A 14,857-nucleotide genomic window follows, 5' to 3' on the forward strand; every position below is an offset into this window, starting at 1 on the left:
ACATTAGAATATGATTCAGCAATCCCACTTCTGGATATATATCCAAAAAGAATTCAAAGCAGGATCTTAAAGATAAATTTTCACCCATGTTCACAAAAGCATTATTTATAATAGACAAGGGGTAGAATGGAAACAATCCAAATGTCTATTGACAATGAATGGAAAAAGAAAAATGGTATATACATAAAATGGAGTATTATGAAATATTTTTTTTAAAAAAAGAATATTGTGTCACGTGCCACAACACAGGTGAACCATTAGGGCATTATGCTAAGCAAAATATGCCAGTTGCAAAAGAACAAATACTGTATGAATCCACTCATATGAAGTATCTAAAGTAGTCAAATTGTAGAAAATAAACAGCAAAAATGTGGTTAGCAAGGGCTGGAGAGAAGAGAGGGAATTTAATTAGTGTTTAGTGGGTACAAAGTCTTAAGTGTTACACGATGAAAAAATTCTAGAGATCGGTTGCACGATAATGTAAATATACTTAACACTATTGAACTGTACACTTAAAAATGGCTAAGATTGTAAATTTATTATGTGTTTTTTACAATAAAAAATGCAAGCAAAAAAAAGGTGAAGAAAAAATAAAAACTTTCATAAACACAATTTGAGGTAATTTTTGCCCACAGAACTGACTTGCGAGATATGTTAAAATAAGTTCTTTAAAGAGAAGAAGAATGATATAGGTCAAAATCTTAGATCTACATAAAGAAAGGAAAAGTCCTGGAGAAGAAATAAGTAAAAGTAAAATAAAAACTCCTACTTTTCTTATTCTTACTTGATTTTACTTGTGAACAAACAAATAGCAGTTCGTTCAAAATAATAACAGTAATAATATACTCAATTATGCTATTAATGTATAACATATATAAGTGAAATGAATAACAGCAATGATATAAGGGAGGGTAGAAATTAGGAATATTTTGTTATTATCAGGAACTTACACTACCCACAAAGAAGTATAGTGTTATTTGAGAGTCAAATTGGATTAGTTGTAAATGTATAATGCAAACTCTAGGGCAACCACTAAAAAAGAAAACACACACATAAATAACATTAATATGCTAAGAAAGGAAAGTGGAATCATATGAAATGCTTAATTAAAACCACAAATGGTGAAAAAAGATTGAAACAGAAAAACAGAAACGGGCAACAAATACAGAACAATGACAAATATAATAGATATTAACTCAACTATATTCATAATCACTTTAAATATCTATGTCCTAAATATGCTAATTAAAAGACAGATTGTCAGAGTGGATCAGATCCAAAAATAAGACCAGCTAGATTTTGTTGAAAAGAAACCCACTTTAAATATGAAGACACATACCCTGGCGTGATTCCCGTCCTGCGCGGCTGTTCTCTGGCGCAGTAGTTGTTTATCTCTGTTCACCTCTCCCACCTAAGTGCATGCCACCACCCCATGGAAGATTTGATGGACATGAACATGAGCCCCCCGAGGCCCCAGAACTATCTTTTCAGTTGTGAACAAAAGGCCAACAAAGATTATCACTTTAAGGTGGATAATGATGAAAATGAGCACCAGTTATCTTTAAGAACAGTTCAGGAACTGGTGCAAAGGATAAATTGCATATTGTTGAAGCAGAGGCAATGAATTATGAAGGCAGTCCAATTAAAGTAACACTGGCAACTTTGAAAATGTCTGTAAAGCCAATGGTTTCCTTTGGGGGCCTTGAAATAACACCACCAGTGATCTTACGGTTGAAGTGTGCTTCAGGGCCAGTGCATATTAGTGGACAGCACTTAGTAGCTGTGGAGGAAGATGCAGAGTTAGAAGATGAAGAGGAGGAGGATGTGAAACTCGTAAGTTTATCTGGAAAGCGATCTGCCCCAGGAGGTGGTAGAAAGATTCCACAGAAAAAAGTACAACTTGCTGCTGATGAAGATGATGATGATGAAAATGACGAGGATGATGATTTTGATGATGAGGAAACTGAAGAAAAAGTACCAGTGAGGAAATCTATACGAGATACTCCAGTCAAAAATGCACAAAAGACAAATTAGAATGGAAAAGACTGAAAACCATCAACACCAAGATCAAAAGGACAAGAATCTTTCAAAAAACAGGAAAAAACTCCTAAAACACGAAAAGGACCTAGTTCTGTAGAAGACATTAAAATGCAAGCAGTTCATCAATTTTGTGAAGAATGCTTCCGGGTGACTGACCAGGAAGCTATTCAAAATCTGGCAGTGGAGGAAGTCTCTTTAGGAAAATAGTTTAAACAATTTGTTAAAAATGTTCCATCTTATTTCACTTCTGTAACAGTTGATATCTGGCTGTCCTTTTTATAATGCAGAGTGAGAACTTTCCCTACTGTGTTTGATAAATGTTGTCCAGGCTCTGTTGCCAAAATGTGTTGTCCAAAATGCCTCTTTAGTTTTTAAAGATGGAACTCCACCCTTTGCTTGGTTTTTAGTATGTACGGAATGTTATGACAGGACATAGTAGTAGTGGTGGTCAGACATGGAAGTGGTGGGGAGGCAAAAATATACAGTGAAATAAAACTCAGTATGTTAATAAAGTAAAAAAAATTAAGACACATAGATTAAAAGTAAAGAGATTGACAAAAATATCACGCTAACACAAATCCAAAAAATGTGGGAGTAAGCATATTTTCAGACAGAGCAGACATCAGTGCAAGAAAAATCATCACAAAGAGAGAGGCATTACATAACAAAGGGATCAATTCTCAAAAAAAAAAACCAAAAAAAACAAAAAAACAATATGGCCAGGCACGGTGGCTCATGCCTGTAATCCCAGCACTTTTGGGGCTGGTGGATCACTTGAGGTCAGGAGTTCGAGACCAGCCTGGCCCAATATAGTGAAACCCCGTCTCTACTAAAAGATACAAAAATTAGCCGGGCATGATGGTCCTTGCCTATAGTCCCAGCTACTCGGGAGGCTGAAGGAGGAGAATTGTTTGAACCTAGAAGGCAGAGGCTGCAGGGACCTGAGATCGCACCACTGCACTCCAGAATGGACAACAGAGTGAGACTGTCTCAAAATAAATAAAAATTTTTAAAAATTATATATATATATATAAAACAATATTTAATGTGTATGCACCTAACAGACTGCCAAAATATATAAGGCAAAAACTGATAGAACTGCAAGAAGAAACAGATGAATCTGCTATTATAGAGACATCAACACCCCTCTATCTGAAATAGATCCAGCAGGCAGAAAAGAAGTAAGGTCACAGCTGAACTCAACAGCACCAGTCAACTGGATTTAACTGACGTACACACTACTTCATCATCCAACAAGAAGTAGAATATACATTCCTTTCCAGCTTACATGGAACATTCATCCACTGAGAGACCACATTCTGGGGCATAAAGTATACTTTAACAAATTTTTTAAAAAACTAAGAATCTTACAGTATTACCATGCAGACCACAATGGAGTTAAACTAGAAATATATAAATACAGATAGCTGGAAAATTCCAAAACATGTGGAGATTAAAAAACACACTTCTGAATAACAAGTAGGTCAAAGAAGAAATCTCAAGAGAAATTTTAAAATATTTTCAGCTAAGTAAAAATAAAAATACAACATATCAAAATTTGTAAAATGCAGTGGTGTTACCAAAATGGCAGAGTAGAAGCAATCTGAGTTGATTTTTTCCGTACAGAAAATGAAAAACAACTATACAGTGACAACATTATCACCACTAATATTCCAGAACTCAAAACTGCGGCTGTGACAATCCTTGGTGGCGCAAAGAAAAGAAAAATTATGAGCAGAAGAGAGAACGGACTTCTCTATTCATGATGCCCCTCCCTTAAGTTATTAGGCACTGAGTAAAAAAGTCTCCCAAGACTTATGGTACCTATCCTGGAGAAACTGAGACTGAGGTAGAGAGCCAATTTCCTCACTGTCTAAAGTTACTATGCAGGAAAGCTGTTCCTGCCTCAACCCACAGGAAGCATTACTAGTGCCTGTTGGGAGAAAATCTGAAGACAGCTATGGACAAACATGGAAGTAGGGCTAGCAACTCCAGCAAAGGAAACTTGGGGCTGTTCTTTATCTCAGCCAAAGATGACGCCAAATCAGAGGGACAGTGGATCAGCAGCAGTAGGAAGCACATTCCACGGGTCCTCTGGGCACAAACTCCTAGCTAATTCCCTTCCCCACCAACCCCAGCCAGGGAATCCCCTTTGGAACATCCCCTAACCCTAGAAGGTCAGTGCTCTGAACTTTTGTGAAAGCCAAGCAAACCTGGGCTTACGGTGCCATCTAGTGCTGAAAAGAAGGCAGTGATCTAAGTCTAAGAGAATGCAACAAACCATACCTGAAAGACCAAGCAAAGGCAAACAGCAAAAACTAGAATAAATAACAAATCAATGTGAAGACATAAATGTACATCTGTAAGAAACAACATCAAATAGGGAAGCATGACTTTCCCAAATTTACAAACCAAGGAGCCAGTGACACCCTACCAACCTGAGATGAAGATGTGTAAGTTCTCTGATCAAGAATTCAAAATAGCAATTTTGGAAAAACCTGGGGAACTCCAAGATAGCAGAGTAAAACACTTTAGAAACTTACCAGAAAAATTTAACAAAGAGATTTAAAAAATTAAAAAAAATAGAAATCTTGGAACTGTGAAATACATTGGCTGAACTGAAAATGCATGAGAGGGTTTTAACAGAACTAATCAAGCAGAAGAAAGAATTGGTGAGCTCAAAAACAATTTGAAAATATATAAAGAGAGGAGACATAGGAGAATAAAAAGGAAGAACACATGTAATATCTAGAAAATAGCCCAAAAAGAGCAAATTTAAGAGTCATTGTCCTTCAAGACAGAGTTCAGAAAGAGCAAGGGGTAGAGAGCTTATTTAAAGAAATAATAACAGAAAACTTTCCAGATCTATAGAAAGATAAATATCCAGGCACAGGAAGGCCAAAGATTACCAAACAGATTAAACCCCAATAAGACCATCCCAAGGCATACAATAATCAAATTCTCAAAAGTCAACAACAAAAAGAGGAGCATAAAAGCAGGAAAAAAAGAAGCATAACATATGAAGAGCTCTAATTCATCTGTTAATGGACATCCAGTAGAAACCATACATGCCTGAAGCGAGTGGGATGACATAACAAAAACCTGAAGGAAAAAAAAAAAAAACTGCCAACTGAGAATAGTGTCCCCAGCAAAGCTATCCTTCAACCATAAATGAGAGATAATGACTTTTGAAAACAAACAAAAGCTGAAGGAATTCGTCTTATAAAAAATGTCACAGGTAGTCCTTCAGTCTGGAACAAAAGGACACTAACATGCAACAAGAAAATATAAAAGTCATTGGTAAAAGTGTACAAATTTAGAATACTCTAATATTGTAACTGTGGTATCTCTAGTATGAAGACTAAATCTACCAAAATAAAAACTACGACTATCTGTTAAAAGTCAGGCAATATAAAAAGATGTAAATTGTGTCAACAAGAGGTCAAAATGTGTGTCGGGGGATGAAACTACAATGTAAAGTTTTTTGTCTTTTTCTTTGTGATCAACATTGAGTTCTCATATATTCAAAATAACTTATAAGATGTTTTTTATAAGCCTCATAGTAACCACAAAGCAAAACACCTATAATAGGAAACACTAAAAATAAACAGCAAGGAATTAAAACATACTACCAGAGAAATTTGCACAATCATAAAGAAAGATGAAAGAGAAAGAAAGAAAAGAAAGTAAAAGAAGGGTCGGGCGCGGTGGCTCACACTTGTAATCCCAGCACTTTGGGAGGCCGAGACGGGCGGATCACGAGGTCAGGAGATCGAGACCATCCTGGCTAACACAGTGAAACCCCGTCTCTACTAAAAAACACAAAAAACTAGCCAGGCATGGTGGCGGGTGCCTGTAGTCCCAGCTACTTGAGAGACTGAGGCAGGAGAATGGCGTAAACCCAGGAGGCGGAGCTTGCAGTCAGCTGAGATCCGGCCACTGCACTCCAGCCTGGGCGACAGAGCAAGACTCTGTCTCAAAAAAACAAAAACAAAAACAAAAAAAAACAAAGAAAGTAAAAGAAGAGTTACAAAACAACCAGAAAACAAACAACAAAATGACAGGAGTTTTTAAGTTCTCACCTACCAATAATAACAATGTAAATGAACTAAATGTTCAAATTAAAAGACAAAGAGTGATTAAATGAATAGAAAAACAGAACCCAATGATCTGCTGCCGATAAGAAACTCACTTTACCTATAAAGACACATAGACTGAAAGTAAAGGGGTAGAAAAAGATATTCCATGCAATTGGAAAACAAAAAAGAGCAATAATAGCTATATTTATATCAGATAAACATCAAACACTATAAAAAAAAGACAAAAAGCATCACTATATAATGATAACTGACATTTACAGAACACTTCATCCAACTCTGTGAAATATACATTCTTCTCATCAGCACATGGAACATTCCCCAGGACAGATCACATTAGGAGAAAAAACAAGTCTCAGCAAACTCAAAAAAGTCAAAATCATAACAAGTATCTTTTCTGACCACAGCAGAATAAAATTAGATTTTTATTCTTTTTTAAAGAGGAACTTTGGACCAAGTGTGGTGGTTCATGCCTATAATCCCAGCAATCTGGGAGGCTGAGGCAGGCAGATCACTTGAGTCCAGGAGTTCGATACCAGCCTTGGGCAACAAGGTAAAACCTCATCTCTACAAAAAAATTAGCTGGGTGTGGTAGTACATGCCTGACCTCCTAGCTACTTGGGAGGTTGATACTGCACTGAGCTGAGATTGTGCAACTGCACTCCAGCTTTGGGCAAAAGAGTGACACACTGTCTCAGAAAAAAAAAGGGGGGGGAACTTTGAAAACTATAAATATGTGAAAATTAAACATGCTCCTGAATAAAAAAAAAAAATGGGTCAATAAATAAATTAAAAAGGAAATATAAAAATTTTTTTGAGCTAATGAAAATGGAAACACAGCACATCAAAATCTATGGGACAAGCAAAAGCAATACTAAGTAGGAAGTTCATAGCAATAAGCGCCTCCATCAAAAAAGGAGAAAACCTTCATATAAACAACTGAACCATCCACCTCAAGGAAATAGAAAAACAAGAATAAACAAAATCTAAAATTAGTAGAAAGAAATAATACAGATCAGAGCAGAAATAAAATTCAGACTGAAAAAATACAAAAGATAACTGAAAGAAAAAATTGTTTTTTGAAAAGATAAAGTCAACATACTTCGCTAGACTAACGAAAAAGAGAAAACACTCAAAGTATAAATGAAACAAAAACATTACAATCAATATACTAGAAATATAATGATCATTAGAGATTTTATGAATAATTATATGCCAACAAATTAGATAACCTAGAAAAAATGGACAAATTCATAGACATGTAGCACCTATTGAGACTGAACCATAAAGAAAAAGAAAGTCTGAACAGACCAACAGCAAGTAATTAAACTGAAACAGTAATTAAAAGTCTCCCATCAAAGAAAAAGCCCAGGACTGGATGGCTTCACTGCTGAAAACTACCAAACTGGAAAGGAAGAAGTCAAATTAACCTTGTTCACAGATGACATGATTGTATATTTTAAAAACCAAAGAAAACTCTATCAAGAAACTGTTAGAGGCTGGGCATGGTGGCTCACACCTGTAATCCTAACACTTTGGGAGGCTGGGGCAGGTGGATCACTTGAGGTCAGGAGTTCGAAACCAGACTGGCCAACATGGTGAAACCCCATCTCTACTAAAAATACAAAAATTAGCTGGGCATGGTGGTGGGTACCTGTAGTCCCAGCTACTTGGGAGGCTGAGGCAGGAGAATTGCTTGAACCTGGGAGGCGGAGGTTGCAGTGAGCCGAGATCTTACCACTGCACTCCAGCCTGGGCGACAAAGCTAGACTCCATCTCAAAAAAAAAAAAAGAACAAAGAAAAAAGAAAAGAAACGTTAGAACTAATAAGCAAATTCAGTACAGTTGCAGGATACAAAATCGACATACAAAAATCAGTATCATTTGTATATGCCAACGGCAAACAATCTGAAAAATAAATCAAGAAAGTAATCTCATTTATAATAGCTACTCTGGAGAGTGCAAGCTGTAATCCTTGGTGGCTTCCATGTGGTATTAAGGCTGTAGGTGTGCAGCATTAAAAAGAATACAAGTGGGCTGTTAACCAACCACTTTTGATTAGCATTACTAAAAGAGAGCCAAGTGCTAATATCTAAGACAATTAAAAAAAAAAAAAAAAAAAAAAGCCTCAAAAGTCAGCCCCTCCCATCACAAGCCCAGAGGCCTAGGAGGAAAAAATGGTTTAGTGGGTCAGGCCTGGGGAGCCACTGCCCTGCACCATCTTAAGAGGCTGCTCCCTGCATCCTGGCTGCTCCAGCTCCAGCCTCAGCTCCAAAGGGACCCTGGTACAGTTTGGGGCACTGCTCTGGAGAGCACAAGCTGTAATCCTTGGTGGCTTCCATGTGGTATTAAGGCTGTAGGTGTGCAGTATTCAAAAGAAAAGAATGCTTGCCAGGTTCCAACCTAGATTTCAGAGGATGTATTAGAAAGCCTGGGTCCCAGGCAGAAGTCTGTCACAGGACGTAGCCCCCAGACAGAAACTCTGCTAGTGCAGTATTGAGGGGAAATGTGAGGTTGGATCCCCAACACAGACTCCCTACCAGGACAGTCTAGTGAAGTTATGGAAACTGGGCTGCTACCGTCCAGACCCAAGAAGGGTAGAGCCACCAGAAGCTTGCACCTTCAGCATTGAAAAGGCATAGACACCAGACTCCAACAGGGATGGAGAGCCACAGGGATGGAGCTTCCCAAGGCCGTGGGAGCCCACCCCTTGCACCAGTGTCCTTGGATGTGGGACACAGAGTCAAAGATTATGTTGGAGCTTTAAAGTTTAATGTCTGCCCTGCTAGGTTTCAGACCTGTGTGGGGCCTATTTCCCTTTCTTTTGGCCAATTCCTCCCTTTTGGAATGGGAATGTTTACCTAATACCTGCACCACCATTGTATCTTGGAAGTTAAGAATCTGTTTTTGATTTTACGGGCTAATAGGTGGAAGGAAATGTGTCTTGAGTTTCAGATGAGACTTTAGACTTTGGATTTTTGAGTTGATGCCAGAATGAGTTACGACTTTGGATACTATTGGGAAGAGATGACTGTATTGTACGATGCAAGAGGAACATGTGATGTGGTGGGAGAAAGGGGACCACCCGTGCACTGCTGGTGGGAATATAAATTAGTATGGCTACTAGGGAAAACAGTATTGAGGTTCCTCAAAAAAGTAAAAATGAAACTACCATATGACCCAGCAATCCCATTGCTGGATATGTGTCCAAAAGAAAGGAAAATTAGTATATTGAAGAGATACTTGTACTTCCATGTTTACTGCAGCACTATTCACAATAGCCAAGATATGGAATCAACCTAAGTATCTATCAATGGATGAATGGATAAAGAAAATGTGGTATATACACACAATGGAATACTATTCAGCCATAAAAAAATAAAACCCTGTTATTTGCAGCAACATGGATGGAACTAGAGGACATGATGCCAAGTGACAGAAGCCAAGCCCAGAAAGACAAATATCCCATGTTCTCACTCGTATGTGGGAACTAAGAAAACTGATCTGATGGAGGTAGAGAGCAAACTAGTGGTTAGCAGATGTTGGGAAGGGTGGAAGTGGGTAGTGAAGAGAGGTTGGCTACTGGGTACAGAAACAGTTAGAAGGAATAAGTTCTAGTTTTTGATAGTATGGTGAGGCAACTATAGTTAACAATAAAGTTATATATTTCAAATAGCTAGATGAGAAGCTTTGAATTATTCCCAACACATACACAAAAATGATCATTGCTTGGGGTGATGAATATCCCAATTATCCTGATTTGATCATTACATATTGTATGCATGTATCAAAATATAACATGTATGCCATAAATATGTACAACTATTATATATAACTAAAAAATTGTAAAATGCAATGAAAGCAGTGCAGGGAAATTTATAGCACTGAATATATTAGAAAACAAGAAAGAGCTAAAATCAATAATCTAAGCTTTACCTTTAGGAAACTAGAAATAGAGCAAATTAAATTCAAAGTAAGCAGAAAAAAAGAAATAAAAATTGAACAAATCAATGCAAGTAAAAGCAGAAAATCAGGCTGGGTGTGGTGGCTCATGCCTGTAATCCCAGCACTTTGGGAGGCCAAAGTGGGAGGATCACTTGAGGAAAGGAATTCAGACCTGGCAACATAGTGAGACCCTGTCACTAAAAAAATAAAATAAAAAAAGTAGCCGGGCACAGTGGTACACACCTGTAGTTCCAGTTACTTGGAAGGCTGAGGTGGAAGGGTTGGTTGAGCCTGGGAAGTCAAGGCTGCAGTCAGTCATGGTTGTGCCACTGCACTCCAGCCTAGGTGACAGAGTGAGACCTTGTCTCAAAAAAAAAAAAAAAAAAAAAACAAAACACACACACACACACACACACACACGCAACCAAAAAACACCAGAAATTCAATACAGAAAATCAACAAAACCAAAATATTGTTCTTTGAAAAGATCAATGAAATCGATATCTAGCTAGATGAACCAAGAAAAAGAGACAAAAGATACAAATTATTAATATCAAAAATTTTAGAAAAGGGGTCATCACTATTAATCCTATAAATATAAAAACAATAATAAAGGAATACTAAACAATTTTATGCCTACAAATCTGGTAACAGATAAAATGTACCAATTACTCAGAAAGGCACAATCTGGGAGTTATACCTGATGTAAATGACGAGTTGATGGGTGCAGCACACCAACATGGCACAAGTATACATATGTAGCAAACCTGCACATTGTGCACATGTACCCTACAACTTGAAGTTTAATAATAATAAATAAATTTAAAAAAAAAAAAAAAAAAAGAAAAGAGAAGATTTTTCAAAAATAAAAAAAAAAAAAAAAAAAAAAAAAAAAAAGAAAGGCACAATCTGCCAAAAGCTACACAAAAAGAAATATACAATCTGAATAGGCCTAGGTCTATTAAAGAACCTGAACCAATAACTAATAACCTTCCAAAACATCAGACACCATATCCAGATAGGTTCACTAGTGAATTCTGCCAAACACTCAGGAAAGAAACTACCCAAATTCTTTACAATTTCTTCCAGAAAACAGCAGAGGGTATACTTCGTAACTCATTCTGTGAAGCCAGTTATTATCCAAATCTCACAACTAGGCAAAGACATCACAAGAAAGGAAAACTACTGACTAGTAACTATCATGAACATAGACGATAAATCCTAAACAAAATTAGAAAACTGAATATCCATATATAAAAAATTATACACCATGACCAAGCAGGATTCCCAACTTGATTTATAAATTCAATGCAATCCCAATCAAAATCTCAGCAATTTATTTTTTTGGATAACAAACTAGTTCACGAGTACATATGGAAAGGCAAAAGACCAAAACAGCCAACACCATACTGAAGAAACAAAGTCAATGAACTGACACTACCCCATGTTAAGACTTACTGTAAAGTAATCAGCCGGCACGGTGGCTCACGCCTGTAATCCCAGCACTTTGGGAGGCGGAGGTAGGCGGATCACTTGAGGTCAGGAGTTCGAGACCAGCCTAGCAACATGGTGAAACCCTGTCTCTACTAAAAATACAAAAAAAATTAGCCAGGCATGGTGGCACATGCCTGTACTCCCAGCTACACGGGAGGCTGAGGCAGGAGAATTGCATGAACTTGGGAGGCAGAGGTTGCAGTGAGCTGAGATTGCACCACTGCACTCCAGCCTGGGCAACACAGCAAGACTCCATCTCAGAACAAAACAAAACAAAAGTACAGTAATCAAGGCGGTGTGGTACTGGTGAAAGAATAAACAGATAAACGGGACAGAATAGAGATTCCAGAAAAAGACTCACACAAATATAGTCAACTGCCCTCTAACAGTGGAGCAAAGGTGATTCAAGGGAGAAAGGACAGTCTTTTCAACAAATAATGCTGGAACAAGTAGATTTCAACATGCCAAAAAAATGAACCTATATAGTAGGGGACTTCATCAACTTGATACAGGGCATTTATTAAAAACAACAACAACGACTGACAGCTAAAATACTCACTGGTGAAGGACTGCAAGTTTTTGCCTTAAAATCAGAAAGAAAGTAGAATGGCCACTTTCACCACTGTTATTCAATATTGAACTGTAAGTTCTAGAAGCAGTTACACAAGAAAATGAAATAAATCCATGTTGGAAAGAAAGAAGTAAAACTACACCTATTCACAGATGACATGATCTGTGATATGGTTTGACATGATCTGTGACATGATCTGTGATATGGAAATCTCATCTTGAATTATAATACACATAATCCCCACATGTCAGGGGCAGGACCAGGTGGAGGTAATTGGATCGTGGGGGCAGTTTCCCCCATGCTGTTTTCATGATAGTGAGTCTCACGAGATCTGATGGTTTTATAAGCATCTGGTATTTCCCCTGCTTGCCCTCATTCCGTCCTGATGCCCTATGAAGAAGATGTCTGCTTCTCCTTTGCCTTCCACCATGATTATAAGTTTCCTAAGGCTTCTCCAGCAATATGGAACTGTGAGTAAATTAAACCTTTCATTTATAAATTACCCAGTCCTGGGTATTTCCTATAGTAGTGTGAGAACAGGCTAATACAATCTGCTCTATAGGAAATCCCCAAGAATCCACAAGAAAGTTACCAGCGCTATATACAAATTCATCAAACTTGTAGGTTGTAAGATCAATGCATAAAAATCAGTTGTGTTTCTCCATACCAGCAATGAACAATCCATAAAAGAAATTTAGAAAGGAATTCTATTCATAATAGTATCTAAAATAATAAAATACCTAGAAATAAATCTAAGGAGATTAAAGACTTATAGACTGAAAATTACATGACATTCCTGAAGGAAATTAAAGAAGACATCAATAAATGGAAAAGCATCCCATATTCATGGATTGGAAGACTTAATATTGTTAAGATGTCAAGACTACCCAAAGCAATCTACAAATTTAGCACAATCCCTATCAAAATTCTAATAACTTTTTTGCAAAAATAGAAAGTTCTATCCTCAAATTATTCTCAAGTTATTATGGAATTGCAAAGGACCCTGAATAGCTAAAATACTGAAAAAGAACAACAAATGTAGAGGACTCACAATTCTTAGTTTCAAAACTTACTACAAAACTAGAGTAATCAAAATAGTGTGGGACTCGCATAAGGATAATCATATAGACCAAAGGAATGTACCTGACAGTCCATAAATAAAAGCATACATCTATGGCCAATTTATTTTTTATGAGAGTGCCAAGATATTCAATGAGAGAACAGTCTCTTCAACAAATGGTGCTGGGATAACTGGATTTCCACATACCAAAAAATAAGCCGGGAGCCCTACCCCATATTTACTATATATAAAAATGAACTCTAAATTGATAAAAGACCTAAATATAAGCTAAAACCATAAAACTTTGAAGAAAACATAGGGGTAAATCTTTATGATCTTGGATTTAGCAATGTATTCTTAGATATGACATCATAAGGTAAACTGAACTTAATCAAAATTTAAACTTTTCATTTCTGCAAAAAAGTTCTTGGAATTTTGATAGGAATTGTGCTGAATTTGTAGAATGCTTTGGGTAGTCTTGATATCTTAACAATATTAAGTCTTCCAATCCGTGAATGTGGGATGCTTTTCCATTTATTGAGGTCTTCTTTAATTTCCTTCATAAGCAAAAAAAAAAAAAAAAAAAAGTTTTTGCTTATGCTTCATATCATAAGCAAAAAAAAGAAAAAAGGTAAATTGGACTATATCAAAATTTGAAACTTCTGTACATAAAAGGACATTATCAAGAAAGTGACAACTGACAAGAATGTGAAAAAATATTTGCATATCATGTTATCTAGAATATACAAAGAACTCCTATAACTCAAGAACAAAATGATAAACCACCCCAATTGAAAATGAGCAAAGTACTTGAACAGACAATTTGCCCAAGGAAATATACAAGTAGACAATAAGCACAAGAAAAGATGCTCAACATCATTAGTCAGTAGGGAAATGCAAATAAAACCACATTAAGGTACCACTTCATACCCATTAGGATAGCTATATTAAAACAAAAGAACAGAATACAGCAAGTGTTGACAAGGATGTGGCGAAATATGAACCCTTGAGCATTGCTGCTGGGAATGTAAAACAGTACAGTAACTGTGGAAGACAGTATCCAGGTTCCTCATAAAGTTACACAATATCACTCCTTGGTATATACCCAAAATAATTGAATCCATGGACTCAAACAGGTACTTTTTTATCAATGTTCATTGCAGCATTATTTACAATAGCCAAAAGGTGTAACCAACTCGTATTCACTAATAGATAAATAAATAAACAAAATGTGGTAAAAATACACAACAGACTATTATTCAGCCAGAAAAAGTAAAGACATTCTGATATATGCTACAACATGGATAATCCTTGAAAACATTATAGTAAGTGACGTAAGTCAGAAACAGGACAAATATCAGGCCATTCCACTTACGTGATGTACCTACATAGTCAAATTCAGAGACAGTAAGTAGAATGGTAGATGCCAGTGGCTAAGGGGAAGTGGAAATGGGGAGTTACTGTTTAACGGGTACAGAATTTCAGTTTGGGAAGATAAAGAGGTCCGGAGATGGATGGTGGTGATGGTTGCATAACAATGTGAAGGTACTTTAAAATGATTAAAATGATAAATTTTATGCTGTGTGTATTCTGCTAGAATAAAAAATACAATCTTTTTTTTTGTGCATATACTTGGAGGTGGGGGGGCCA

The 14,857-nt window shown here is 36.7% G+C and overlaps 1 protein-coding gene and 1 pseudogene across 3 annotated transcripts in view; one reads left to right on the forward strand and one right to left on the reverse strand.

The window, feature by feature from the left end:
• The window catches only part of RNF13 (ring finger protein 13), a 160,649-nt gene that overhangs the window by 17,548 nt on the left and 128,244 nt on the right, over nt 1–14,857 (reverse strand). The window lies entirely within an intron of this gene.
• On the forward strand, nt 1,324–2,346 carry LOC103241487 (nucleophosmin pseudogene; annotated as a pseudogene).

This window comes from Chlorocebus sabaeus, chromosome 15 (genome assembly GCF_047675955.1).
Source record: "Chlorocebus sabaeus isolate Y175 chromosome 15, mChlSab1.0.hap1, whole genome shotgun sequence".
Taxonomy (NCBI): Eukaryota; Metazoa; Chordata; class Mammalia; order Primates; family Cercopithecidae; genus Chlorocebus; species Chlorocebus sabaeus.